The sequence below is a fragment of the Oncorhynchus mykiss genome, chromosome 8, assembly GCF_057628025.1.
Source record: "Oncorhynchus mykiss isolate SJ-2025 chromosome 8, ASM5762802v1, whole genome shotgun sequence".
Taxonomy (NCBI): Eukaryota; Metazoa; Chordata; class Actinopteri; order Salmoniformes; family Salmonidae; genus Oncorhynchus; species Oncorhynchus mykiss.
In genome coordinates this window covers 80599182-80613442 of record NC_143029.1, presented here as the reverse complement: position 1 = coordinate 80613442, position 14261 = coordinate 80599182, and positions in this window count along the sequence as shown.

The window sequence follows — 14261 nt, the reverse complement described above, 5'->3', positions numbered from 1 at the left end:
ACAATTCCAAGCAGGAAAACCCTTTCAAAATCACTTATTCCACAACTGTATGGGAGCACACAGGCTTCAGTGCTGGAAAGAGTCCAAGAAGCTACTGCAGTTTGCCTTAACACTGTAACATAAGCAAAGCCGTTAAAATGGACCCATCATCCATGTCTTGCCCACACAATCAACCTGATTGTAAGAGATGCTCTGAAGGAGCACAGTAGGTGCTGAAAAACTAAAGTCTACACAACGCCAGATGGGAATGCCTGAGCTGAGGCCTAAACAAGACTGCACTACAAGGTGGAATTCAACATTTTATATGTTGAAGCGGTTTCTTGAGTCAAAGGATGCCATCATCTCTACCCTGTCCATTGTCAATGCAGCTGTTGATGCTCTGACCCAAGAGGAATGGGAGGTGGTGGAGGAAGTGTGCAGAGTCCTGGAACCCTTTGAGCAGGTCACTGTGGAGATCAGTGGAGAGAGGTAGAGTAAGCAGTTATTACTACATCATTATTTAATCCAGTATTATATATATTTATGAGCAGTAGATGAGAATGTAGTATCAGTAGACAAAACATGAACCTGAACTAATAAGTTACTGTTCTCTCTATTCAGCTATGTGACAGCCTCAAAAATTATACTCCTGTGTAAGGGTCTGCAGCGAATCACCGACAGCTGCCAGAGAGAAGCAAATGTAACCACAGGACATGTGACAGAGTTGATGGACACCCTATGTTCATCAATGGACAGAAAGTTCCACAGAATGGAATATAATCACGTGCTATCAGAAACCGCTGCACTTGACCCCAGGTTTAAGAAGTTAGCCTTCAGTGATGCCAGAGTGATTGATGAGGCTCTTCAAAGAATAACCTCAGCAGCAGGGAGGGACAGCCCCAGCAGTCAGCTGGCTCAGGCACCAGGGCAACAGGATGAAGAGGGAGCAGAAAACCAGCAGTAGTGCCACAAACATCTGCTGTTTGGATGCTGTTTGACGAGAGAGCAACTGGGGATGCAGCACAAAGGAATCCTTCAGCAGATGCCATAATGGAGGTAATTTATTTCAATTTTTGGGATGTTGCAGTTTTGCAAATTGTTATTTATTTTTCTTTGATATTGTGCAATATTCTATTATGCTGCTTAGATTGTATTAGTTTTGAATGGTTAGATTTATATGCACTTTGTTTATATACATTAAAAAGTTATACTTTAAATGCAAATGTTTAATAGCATTCATTTTCATAACAAACCAATGTATTTTTAAATACTTTGTGGTTAAGGTAGAGAATGATTTCATTTAATAATTTAATTAGAATTGTTTTAACACCAATCACAGTGAAACTATCGCAAACTGTTTGATTTGAAAAAATACAAAACATATATTTTTTTTAAAGAGCCGTTTGGGAGTCAAAAGAGCCGTCTCTTTTTGGTGAGCTGAGCCAAACGAGCCGGCTCACAGAGCTGGAATGCCCATCACTAGTTTCTGTTTTAGTCATGTCTTTGGTCATGTTTGAGTGGGTCAAACAAAAACACCCTAATGTTTGGTTGACTGCTCCTACAGTTTTGCTTTGGTACTACAATTTAACTTTTGCCCGGCCCAGAAAGACAATTTCCATACACGGCCACATAGAGATGTCAGTTACCTCAGAAGTCAGTTCATAGCTAGCTAGCTAAGTTAGCCACACAATGCTACCGTAGCTAGTTAGCTTGTTGTACTTGTTGTTGGCACTTGTTGACTCGTGGTGTCGTGCCAGTCCCTGCTTCACTGCCATACCAGCCTGTTGATCCAGCATTACTATTCCCTAGCTTAGAGTGATCACAGAGCTCAGCGGTCCTGTAGGCTACCGGTCCTCACTTAACCGAGTCCACCAACACCGAGACAGACACACTTGACAATGCCAGTAAGATAGCTTCATATGGGCAGGAGTATAACTTTCTCTCGAAGCATCTGAAGCCGATACATAGGCAATTGAAGCATGCACAGAAACACGCCAAAACAAAAAGCATTTTTTTAAAACTTTTTTCTTGGAACACACTTCTTTTATGTGAAAATCCATTCTTTGCACATGTCACGACTTCCACCGAGGTCGGTCCCTCTCCTTGTACTGATCCATCTTTCATTTTCCATTGGTTTTGTCTTTATTTTCTACACACCTGGTTTTCATTATTCAATTACATGTTCATGTATTTAACCCTCTGTTTCCCCCATGTTTGTTGTGCGTGATTATTTGTATGTTCAGTTCGGTTTATGATGGCTGTTTTTTTCGATGGGTGCTGTGTTCACCCGTGCGTTATATTTACCGTTGGTATTTTGGTCAGGTGTATTTGTTTACCTTGTGCCTTTATTTTTGAGTAAAGTACATTGCTTACTCATTTTGCTCTCCTGCGCCTGACTTCATGCACCAGCTACATTCACCTTCTGTCAGAATCACGCACCCAAACCATATGGAGTCAGCAGGAGCAGACAACCCCGGATTAGGGATCGAGGAGCGCGTCCAGCAGCATGCAGCCCTATCACAACATCTCGGCATTGCCATGGATCGCGTCCTGCAGAATCTGGACCGCTGGGAGAGAAGAGGAGTTCCTCCAGTGCCTTCACCATCACCACCAAGGACACCACTAGTCACCCCTCCTTCACCTGGTCCCAGTGGGATTCAGCTCGATCTTCCGAAGGAGTATGATGGGACGGCTGTGGGATGTCAAGGGTTCCTACTCCAGCTGGAGCTCTACCTAGCAACCGTCCACCCGGCTCCTACGGGCCGTAGGAGCGTGTCTGCCCTCGTCTCCTGTCTCTCAGGGAAAGCCCTGGAGTGGGCCAACGCCGTATGGGAGGAAGGAGAAACGGTGTTGGACCAATTTGAAGATTTCACCCGTTTTAGACCACCCGCCTGAGGGGCGGGTGAACGGCTCGTCCAACTTAGGCAGGGGACGAGGAGTGCACAGGAGTTCTCTCTGGACTTTCGGACCCTGGCCGCCAGCGCGGGATGGAACGACAGGGCCCTGATCGATCACTACCATTGTAGTTTGAGCGAGGACGTCCGTCGGGAGTTGGGCTGCAGGGACACCGCTCTCACCTTTGACCAGCTGGTGGACCTGTCCATCCGGTTGGATAACCTGCTGGCTATCTGCGGATGTCCAAATCAGGGTCTGTTGATTCCATTCCCCAGCACCACAGCTCCTACACCCATGGAGCTGGGAGGTGCTGCACTTAGGGCGATCGGAGGAGGGGCCAGTCCATGCACCATCTGTGGCTGCAGAGGGCACACTGCCGGTCAGTGCTGGAGATGTTCCTCTGGGAGTCGAGGCAGCAGGCAGGGCACTTTTGTGTCACCCCAGGTGAGTCGGCACCAGGCTCACCCAGAGCCCTCTGTTGCACATATGTTTGTGTATATTAATTTTCCTGTGTTTTCCCCGCATTCCCAGCATAAGGCGCTCATAGATTCAGGCGCAGCTGGGAACTTTATTGACAGATCACTTGCCCATAGTTTAGGGATCCCTATTGTGCCAGTGGATATGCCCTTCCCAGTTCACGCCCTAGATAGTTGACCATTGGGGTCGGGGCTAATTAGGGAGGCCACCGCTCCACTGGGCATGGTTACGCGGGAGGATCACAAGGATATATTTTTTTTATCTTCCCTTATTGATTCTCCTGCATTTCCCGTGGTGCTGTGGATAGCCTGGTTGGCCTGTCATGACCCCACTATTTTGTGGCAACAGAGGGCTCTCACGGGATGGTCACGAGATTGCTCGGGGAGGTGTTTAGGGGTTTCCGTTAGTGCAACTACGATGGAAAGTCCAGACCAGGTCTCCACCGTGCGCATCCCCTCTGAATATGCCGATTTGGCTCTCACCTTCTGTAAGAAGAAGGCGACTCAAATACCACCCCATCGACGGGGGGGATTGTGCGATAAATCTCCTGGTAGACGCAGCACTTCCCAGGAGTCACTTGTATCCCCTGTCACAAGAGGAGACGGCGGCTCTGGAAACATATGTCTCCGAATCCCTGGAGCAGGGGTAAATTCGGCCCTCCACTTCACCTGCCTCCCCGAGTTTCTTTTTTGTGAAGAAGGATGGAGGTCTGCGCCCGTGTATTGACTATCGAGGCATCAACCAGATCTAGGTGTGGTACAGTTAGGTGTGGTACGAGTGTGTGGTACGAGATCTAGGTGTGGTACGAGTGGAAGACGGCATTTAGTACCACCTCAGGGCACTATGAGTACCTCGTCACACAGAGGAGCGGCCCATGGATCCCACTCCCATACTCCCGGCCTCTTGTCTGGTGGCACCGGTAGTGTGGGAGCTGGACGCGGACATCGAGCGGGCGTTATGTACAGAACCCACTTCCCCCCCAATGTCCAGCTGGGCGTCTGTATGGTCCGTCTGTTGTCCGCGACCGTTTGATCTATTGGGCCCATACGTCACCCTCCTCTGGGCATCCGGGCATCGGTCGGACAATGCGCTGTCTTAGTGAGAAGTACTGGTGGTCGAGTTTAGCTAAGGACGTGAGGGTTTATGTTTCCCCCTACTCGGTGTGCGCCCAGTGCAAGGCCTCTAGGCACTTGCCCAGAGGGAAGTTACCACCCTTACCCGTTCCACAACGGCCGTGGTCGCACCTGTCGGTGGATTTCCTAACGTGATCTTCCTCCATCACAGTGTAACACCACGATCCTGGTCATTGTGGATCGGTTTTCTAAGTCCTGTCGTCTCCTCCCTTTGCCCGGTCTCCCTATGGCCTACAGACTGCGGAGGCCCTGTTTACACACGTCTTCCGGCACTACGGGGTGCCTGAGGACATCTGAGGATATCTGATCGAGGTCCCCAGTTCACGTCAAGGGTCTGGAGGGCGTTCATGGAACGTCTGGGTGTCTCGGTCAGCCTTACCTCGGGTTTTCACCCCGAGAGTAACGGGCAGATGGAGAAAGTGAACCAGGATGTGGGTAGGTGTCTGCGGTCCTATTGCCCGGACCGGCCGGGGGAGTGGAAAACGTTCGTGCTCTGGGCAGAGATGACCCAGAACTCGCTCCGCCACTCCGCCACTCCTCCACTAACCTCTCCCACTTCCAGTGCGTACTGGGGTACCAGCCGGTCCTCGCGCCTTGGCATCAGAGCCAGATCGAGGCTCCTGCAGTGGATGACTGGTTTAGGCGCGCTGAGGAGACCTGGGACGCCGCTCACGTGCACCTTCGGGCCGTGAGGCGCCAGAAAACCTGCGCAGATCACAACCACAGTGAGGCCCCGGTGTTTGCACCGGGGGACCGCGTCTGGCTCTTGACCCGAAACCTGCCCTGCCGGAAGCTGGGCCCGCAGTTTGTGGGGCCATTCAAAGTCCTGAGGAGACTGAACAAGGTATGTTTGAAATGCTTCTTACGAAGTCACTCCTTTGTTGCCCGGGCGGTGTGTTTGGGATCATTGTCATGCTGAAAGACCCAGCCACGTTTCATCTTCAATGCCCTTGCTGATGGAAGGAGGTTTTCACTCAAAATCTCACGATATATGGCACCATTCATTCTTTCCTTTACACGGCTCAGTCGTCCTGGTCCCTTTGCAGAAAAACATCCCCAAAGCATGATGTTTCCACCCCCTGCTTCACAGTAGGTATGGTGTTCTTTGGATGCAACTCAGCATTCTTTGTCCTCCAAACACGACGAGTTGAGTTTTTACCAAAAAGTTATATTTTGGTTTCATCTGACCATATGACATTCTCCCAATCTTCTTCTGGATCATCCAAATGCTCTCTAGCAAACTTCAGACGGGCCTGGACATGTACTGGCTTAAGCAGGGGGACACGTCTGGCACTGCAGGATTTGAGTCCCTGGCGGCGTAGTGTGTTACTGATGGTAGGCTTTGTTACTTTGGTCCCAGCTCTCTGCAGGTCATTCACTAGTTCCCTCTGTGTGGTTCTGGGATTTTTGCTCACCGTTCTTGTGATCGAGGGAGATTATCAGTGGTCTTGTATGTCTTCCATTTCCTAATAATTGCTCCCACAGTTGATTTCTTCAAACCAAGCTGCTTACCTATTGCAGATTCAGTCTTCCCAGCCTGGTGCAGGTCTACAATTTTGTTTCTGGTGTCCTTTGACAGCTCTTTGGTCTTGGCCATAGTGAAGTTTGGAGTGTGACTGTTTGAGGTTGTGGACACGTGTCTTTTTTACTGATAACAAGTTCAAACAGGTGCCATTAATACAGGTAACGAGTGGAGGACAGAGGAGCCTCTTAAAGAAGAAGTTACAGGTCTGTGAGAGCCAGAAATCTTGCTTGTTTGTAGGTGACCAAATACTTATTTTCCACCATAATTTGCAAATAAATTCATAAAAAAGTCCTACAATGTGATTTTCTGGATTTTTTTTCTCCATTTTGTCTGTCATAGTTGAAGTGTACCTATGATGAAAATTACAGGCCTCTCTCATCTTTTTATGTGGGAGAACTTGCACAATTGGTGGCTGACTAAATACTTTTTTGCCTCACTGTATGTGTGTGTTAACTATTTAACTGTACTAGAATGCTTAAAAGGCTGCAAAAATGTTAAATATCGGTTAGCGGTATTGTTTTTTGGGGGAAAGGAAAATATCACATATCGGTATCGGCCAAAAATGTCATATTGGTGCATCCCTAATATAAATAATTTAACTGCACCAGGTAGAAAGTGAGCTACTGCTTTGGGCAAGCAGACACCTTACATCCCTCAGAGAAATACACCCACCGGGGTTGGAGAATCAGGCAGCAGACCTTCTCTCCAGAGGAGGCCCTCTTCCTTCAGACTGGAGGACACATCCTACAGTAATGAAGATGATCTAGGCTCGATTCGGAAGGGCCATCGCTGTCTGCTCGCATCGCAAGACTCAACCCGTTGTCCTATGTGGTTTTCAATAAAGAGTCCAGCAGGCCCACTCAGGGTCGATGCCCTATCACACAGATGGCTGCTGTATGCACTTCCACCAATTCCCTTGCTCCCTCAAGTATTGAGGAACATTAGTCTTGAGAGCGCATCAGTTCTACTTGTTGCTCCACATTGGCCACAACATCACTGGTTTTCAGACCTTGTACAGCTCTCAACCATAGGAACTCCCTCTTCGGGCGAACCTGTCACAAGTGAATGGCAAGCTTTGGCAAACCCAGCATACTGAAGTTGTGGGTGTGGCCCCTGAATGTGACTGCCTTGTAGCTCCAGGATTGCCCTCCAAATTTGGCCCTCGGATGGTTTTATTTGGCCCCCCAATTTTTCTGGGCAAAAAAATAAATAATTGTTGGACATAAAATACTTTAAAAACACCAGGAAATCGGCTCCAATTGATTTACATTTTTGAATCTGTTCCCAAAGCCTAATAGAGATGTGATCATATATACTGAAGAAAAATATAAATGACATGTGAAGTCTTGGTCCCATGTTTCATGAGCTGAAATAAAAGATCCCAGAAATGTTTCATAAGAACAAAAAGCGTATTTCTCTCAAATGTTGTGCACAAATTTGTTTACATCCCTGTTAGTGAGCATTTTTCATTTTCCAAGATAATCCATCAACCTGACAGGTGTGGCATATCAAGAAGCTGATTAAACAGCATGATCAACACACAGGTGCATCTTGTGCTGGGGACAATAAAAGGCCACTCTACAATGTGTAGTTTTGTCACACAACACAATGCCACAGATGTCTCAAGTTTTGAGGGAGCATGCAATTGGCATGCTGACTCCAGGAATGTCCACCAAAGCTGTTGCCAGATAATTTTATGTTAATTTCTCTACCATAAGCCACCTCCAAAGTCATTTTAGAGAATTTGGCAGTACATCCAACCGGCCTCACAACAGCAGACCACGTGTAACCACACTAGCCCAGGAACTCCACATCCGGCTTCTTTACCTGCAGGATCGTCTGAGACCAGCAACCCGGACAGATGATGAAACTGAGTATTTCTGTCTGTAATAAATCCCTTTTGTGGGGAAAAACTCATTCTTATTGGGTGGGCCTGGCTCCCCAATGGATGTGCCTATGCCCACCCATGGCTGCACCCCTGCTCAGTCATGTGAAATCCATAGATTAGGACCTAATTTATTTATTTCAATTGACTGATTTCCTTATATGAGCTGTAACTCAGTAAAATCATTGAAATATATTTTTGTTCAGTATATACAAAGGTAAGCAAGGTTTGAAACAATTCTGTTTTAGTCACATATCTGTTTGGGATTCTTGCGGTCAATTTGCAGTCTACACATGATTTGTAATTATGTTTCCGCTCCCTGACCATCCACTCATGAAGGAAACGGCCAGCGGCTAAATCTAGATGATGCCTGCTCTATGCGATCCCTGTATTCCTGCAAGTGAAATGTGTTCAGGAAGTGTTGTGACGACCATGCAGAAATGTCACCTTCCTGTCCAATTTGTCATTTTCACTTTCCTCCATGAGCTCATGGCTTCAGGAAAGGCCCCATCTACATTGAACGTGTATATGGCAGCCATCTCTATGGGTCATAACCAGATTGCAGGTGCAACATCAGGGCACACCCTCTAGTATCGTAGTTAGTTAAAAGGTGCACCCCAAGGCTCCTTCAGTACCCCTCATGGGAGTTCATTACAATCACTTATGAGCCCTGTCTTCACCTGAGCTACAGTGCCTTCACACAGTATTCATACCCCTTGTCTTATTCCACATTTTGTTGTTTAAAAGCCTGAATTCAAAATGGATCAAATTTGAGTGTTCTTTCTCACACATCCACACACAATACCCCATAATGACAAAGGGAAAACATGTTTCTATGCATTTTAGGATAATTTAGTGAAAAGGAAATACAGAAATTTCTCATTTACATACAATGCATTCGGAAAGTATTCCCCTTGACATTTTCCACATTTTGTTACGCTACAGCCTTATTCTAAAATTGTTTTGTAATGAAAAAAAGCAAAAACAGGTTTAGATATTTTTGCAAATGTTTGAAAAAAAAAAAACTGAAATACCACATTTACATAAGTATTCAGACTCTTTACTCAGTACTGTGTTGAAGTACCTTTGGCAGCGATTACAGCCTTGAGTCTCCTTCGGTATGATGCTACAAGCTTGGCACACCTGTATTTGGGGAGTTTCTCCCATTGTTCTGTGCAGATCCTCTCAAGCTGTCAGGTTGGATGGGGAGCGTCGCTGCACAGCTATTTTCAGGTCCCTCCAGAGATGTTTTATCGTGTTCAAGTCCGGGCTCTGCCACTCAAGGACATTCAGAGACTTGTCCCGAAGCCACTCCTGCATTGACCCTAAGCACATAGCCAAGACAATGTCCTGTTGGAAGGTGAACCTTGACCCAGTCTGAGATCCTGAGTGCTCTTGAGCAGGTTTTCATCAAGGATCTCTGTACTTGCTCCGTTCATCTTTCCCTCGATCCTGACTGGTCTCCCAATCCCTGCCGCTGAAAAACTTTCATACAGCATGATGCTGCCACCACCATGCTTCACCATAGGGATGGTGCCAGGTTTTCTCCAGATGTGACTCTTGGCATTCAGGCCAATGAGTTCAATCTTGGTTTCATCAAACCAGAGAATCTTGTTTCTCATGGTCTGAGAGCCTTTTGGCAAACTCCAAGCGAGCCGTAATGTGCCTTTTACTGAGGAGCGGTTTCCGTCTGGCCACAGATCTGTACCCAACACAATCCTGTCTCGGAGCTCTACGGACAATTCCTTCAACCTTATAGCTTGGTTTTTGCTCTGACATGCACTGTCAACTGTGAGACCTTATATAGACAGGTGTGTGCCTTTCCAAATCATGTCCAATCAATTGAATTTACCACAGGTGGACCTGAGCTCAATTTTGAGTCTCATAGCAAAGGGTCTGAATAATGTATACAAACCTGCTTTTGCTTTGTCTTTGTCATTATAGGGTATTGTGTGTAGATTGATAAAATCAAATATTTCATCTATTTTAGAATAAGGCTGTAACGTAACAAAATGTGGAAAAGGGGATTTTTTTGTAGTACGTTAGCTGGTGACGTAGCAAAACTCAGCAAAAAATAAACGTCCCTTTTTCAGGACCCTGTCTTCAACTGATAATTTGTAAAAATCCAAATAACTTCACAAATCTTTATTGTAAAGGGTTTAAACACTGTTTCCCATGCTTGTTCAATGAATTAATGAACATGCACATGTGGAACGGTCGTTAAGACACTAACAGTTTACCGACAGACGTTTAGGCAATTAAGGTCACAATTATGAAAACTTAGGACACTAAAGAGGCCTTTCTACTGACTCTGAAAAGCACTAAAAGAAAGATGCCCAGGGTCCCTGCTCGCGAGAATGTGCCTTAGGCATGCTGCAAGGAGGCATGAAGACTGCAGATGTGGCCAGGGCAATAAATTGCAATATCCGTACTGTGAGGCGCCTAAAACAGCGCTACAAGGAGACAGGACAGACAGCTGATCGTCCTCGCAACACCTGGACAGGATCGGTACATCCGAACATCACACCTGCGGGACAGCTACAGGATGGCAACAACAACTGCCCGAGTTACACCAGGAACGCACAAACCCTCCATCAGTGCTCAGACTGTCCGAAATAGACAGAGAGAGGCTGGACTGAGGGCTTGTAGGCCTGTTGTAAGGCAGGTCCTCACCAGACATCACCGGCAACAATGTCGCCTATAGGCACAAACCCACCATCGCTGGACCAGACAGGACTGGCAAAAAGTGCTCTTCACTGACGAGTCACGGTTTTGTCTCACCAGGGGTGATGGTCGGATTCATGTTTATCGTCGACTAATGAGCGTTACACCGAGGCCTGTACTCTGGAGCGGGATTAAATTGGAGGTGGAGGGTCCGTCATGGTCTGGGGCTGTGTGTCACAGCATCATCGGACTGAGCTTGTTGTCATTGCAGGCCATCTCAACGCTGTGTGTTACAGGGAAGACATCCTCCTCCCTCATGTGATACCATTCCTGCAGGCTCATCCTGACATGACCCTCCAGCATGACAATGCCACCAGCCATACTGCTCGTTCTGTGCGTGATTTCCTGCAAGACAGGAATGTCAGTGTTCTGCCATGGCCAGTGAAGAGCTCGGATCTCAATCCCATTGAGCACGTCTGGGACCTGTTGGATCAGAGGGTGAGGGCTAGGGCCATTTCCCCCAGAAATGTCCGGAAACTTGTAGGTGCCTTATATCTCACAGTAACAACTGGCACATCTGGTGCAGTCCATGAGAAGGAGATGCACTGCAGTACTTAATGCAGCTGGTGGCCAACCCAGATACTGACTGTTACTTTTGATTTTGACCCCCCTTTGTTCAGGGACACATTATTCAATTTCTGTTAGTCACATGTCTGTGGAACTTGTTCAGTTTATGTCTCAGTTGTTGAATCTTGTTATGTTCATACAAATATTTACATATATTTATATTTAAAGAAACGCAGTTGCCAGTGAGAGGACGTTTCTTTTTTTGATGAGTTTAGTTAGCTGTTAGCCAATTGGTGTTCTCAACTAGTTCAAACCTAGTGAATGCTCCCAAGTCGTTCTTCCAATAACTCCCATAGAATATAAAATGTGGAATAACAACATGTCTTATTTCAGTCTGTGCTGGCCATGATGACGTTAAATCAAAGTGCAAGAAGTGATTGGATTTTCAAAAAGTCATCAATGTAAAGGAATTTCAGGAATATTATTATTTTCACCAAATGTTTTACCTAAATCCAATGACATGGTTAACATTTTCCATTGATTTTACCTTGAAATCACGTTAGTTGACAACTCAATCAAACGTAAATCAAAACTAGATGTTGACCTGACATCTGTGCCCATTGGGGTACCTTCAAAGAAGGAATTCAACAACTGTCCTCTGGGAAAGTCCCTTCCTGAATGGTAACAAGACAGAGAGACCAACCACAGTCTAAACCTCAACTGTAGGGCACAGTGTCTTAACAGGGTTATTTCTGGTCGCACCCTGGGCTACGATTCAATGCCCTGGCTGACGCTGTTGTTATCATGAGGTGTCTCATCTTCTAAGACCAGCCTGCGAACTTTGAACTCCAACTGTTTGCCAATTGTGTGGGCAGTAGCCTAGCTGGTACTGTCTCTGTTTGTATTCATACTACATGTACCGCCCTGCCAAATTCTCTCTATTTCACACAAAGATAGACACACAGACAACTGCAAGTATGCAACAACAACAAAAAACACAATGGCACACATCAGGACAGGGAAAAAACTACATGTTCTCTCTCTGTCATTATCCCTCTCTCTGGTGCTCTGAGGAGGCCACTCTTTTAAACTTAATGAGATCGCTTGTGTCAATAATTGAGTAGGGTGTGGGTTACAGAGCACGGTGGAGGAACAGCAGAAAGGAGCAGTTACTCTGTCCACAATGTGTCACTGGAACCCCTGTTTGTTTGTTGGAAAAATACCTCTGTTAGAAGACACGTACAAAAGGCACAATTATTTTTCGGGCAAGATTTAACTGGCAGTAGGCTAAATGGAAACAGAGTCTCTTTCAGTTTCACATTCTGCAATGTTGCCAGCCCTGATGTCACAAAGTGAGAGAAAAAGACAAATTCACATTTTTCATTATATCCATTACATGTTGTACAGGGAAAATGGAGTCCGAATTTGTGAACAGGTGAGTGAATTCACCAAAAAACGGGCTTTGTCGCTAGTGAAAGCTTTGTCGCTAGTGGTCATTCTGGTAGCTGCTTTATTGTAATACAGTAACGAATGAGCCCTGTCTCGTAGTGCTGAAATGTAGGACCCAATGATATAGTGCCTTCAGAAAGTATTCATACCCCTTTACTTTTTTCACATTTTGTTGAGTTACTGCCAGAATTTCAAATGTATTGAATGTAGATTTTGTGTCACTGGCCTGCACACAATACCCCATAATGTCAAAGTGGAATTATGTTTTTATCACTGAATACAAATTAATTACAAATGAAAAGCTGAAATGTCTTGAGTCAATAATGTGTTGTATTGGATTTGCCCCAAACATTACACTTTGTATTCAGAACAAAAAGGGAGTTGCTTTGCCACACTTTTTGCATTATTACTTTGGTGCCTTTTTGCTAACAGGATGCATGTTTTTGAATATTTTTATTCTGTACAGGCTTCCTTCTTTTCACTCTGTCAATTAGGTTAGTATTATGGAATAACTACAATGTTGGTGATCCATCTTCAGTGTTCTCCTATCAGAGCCATTCAACTATGTGACTGTTTTAAAGTCACCATTGGCCTCATTGTGAAATCCCTGAGCAGTTTCTTTCCTCTCCAGCAACTGAGTTAGTGACTGGGTTTATTGATACACCATCTGAAGGTGAATTCATAACTTAACCATGCTGAAAGGGATATTCAATGTCTGCTTTTGGTGGTTGAATCTGTGTTTGAAATTCACTGCTCGACTGAGGGGCTTTACAGATAATTGTGTGTGTGGGGTACAGAGAGGTAGTCATTCAAAAAAACACGTTAAACACTATTATTGACACAAAGTGAGTCTATGCAACTTATGCAAATTTTTACTCCTGAACTTTAGGCTTGTCATAACAAAGGGGTTGAATACTTATTGACTCAAGACATTTCAGCTTTTCATTTTTTAATATTGAGTCAAAACTCAAAAAAACATAATTCCACTTTGACATTATTGTGTGTAGGCCAGTGACAAAAAAAAATCTAAATTTAAACCATTTAAAATTCAGGCTGTAAGAATATTTTTTGGGGGAGAAAGGGTGTGAATACTTTCATTTGGTTGCTTTACAGCCTTATTCTAAAATGGATTGAATTGTTTTTTTCCTCATCTACACACAGTACCCCATAATGACAAAGCAAAAACAGGTTTGTAGAAATGTTTGCAAATGTATTAAAACAAATACCCCGAAGGATCACATTTAGAGAAGTGTTCAGACACTTTACTCAGTACTTTGAAGCACCTTTGGCAGCGTTTACAGCCTAGAGTCTTCTTGGGTGATGTTACAAGATTGACACACCTGTATTTGCTGAGTTTCTCCCAGTCTTCTCTGCAGATCCTCTCAAGCTCTGTCAGGTTGGATGGGGAGCATTGCTGCACAGCTATTTTCAGGTCTCTCCAGATATGTTCAATCTGGTTCAAGTCCGGGCTCTGGATGGGAACCTCAAGGACGTTCAGAGACTTGTCCTGAAGCCACTCCTGTTTTGACTTGGCTTTGTGCGGTTGTCCTGTTGGAAGGTGAACCTCTGCCCCAGTCTGAGGTCCTGAGCAGGTTGTCATCAAGGATCTCTGTACTTTGCACATCTTTCCCTCGATCCTGACTAGTCTCCCAGTCACTGGAAAACATCAGTGCTGCACCAGTGGGAT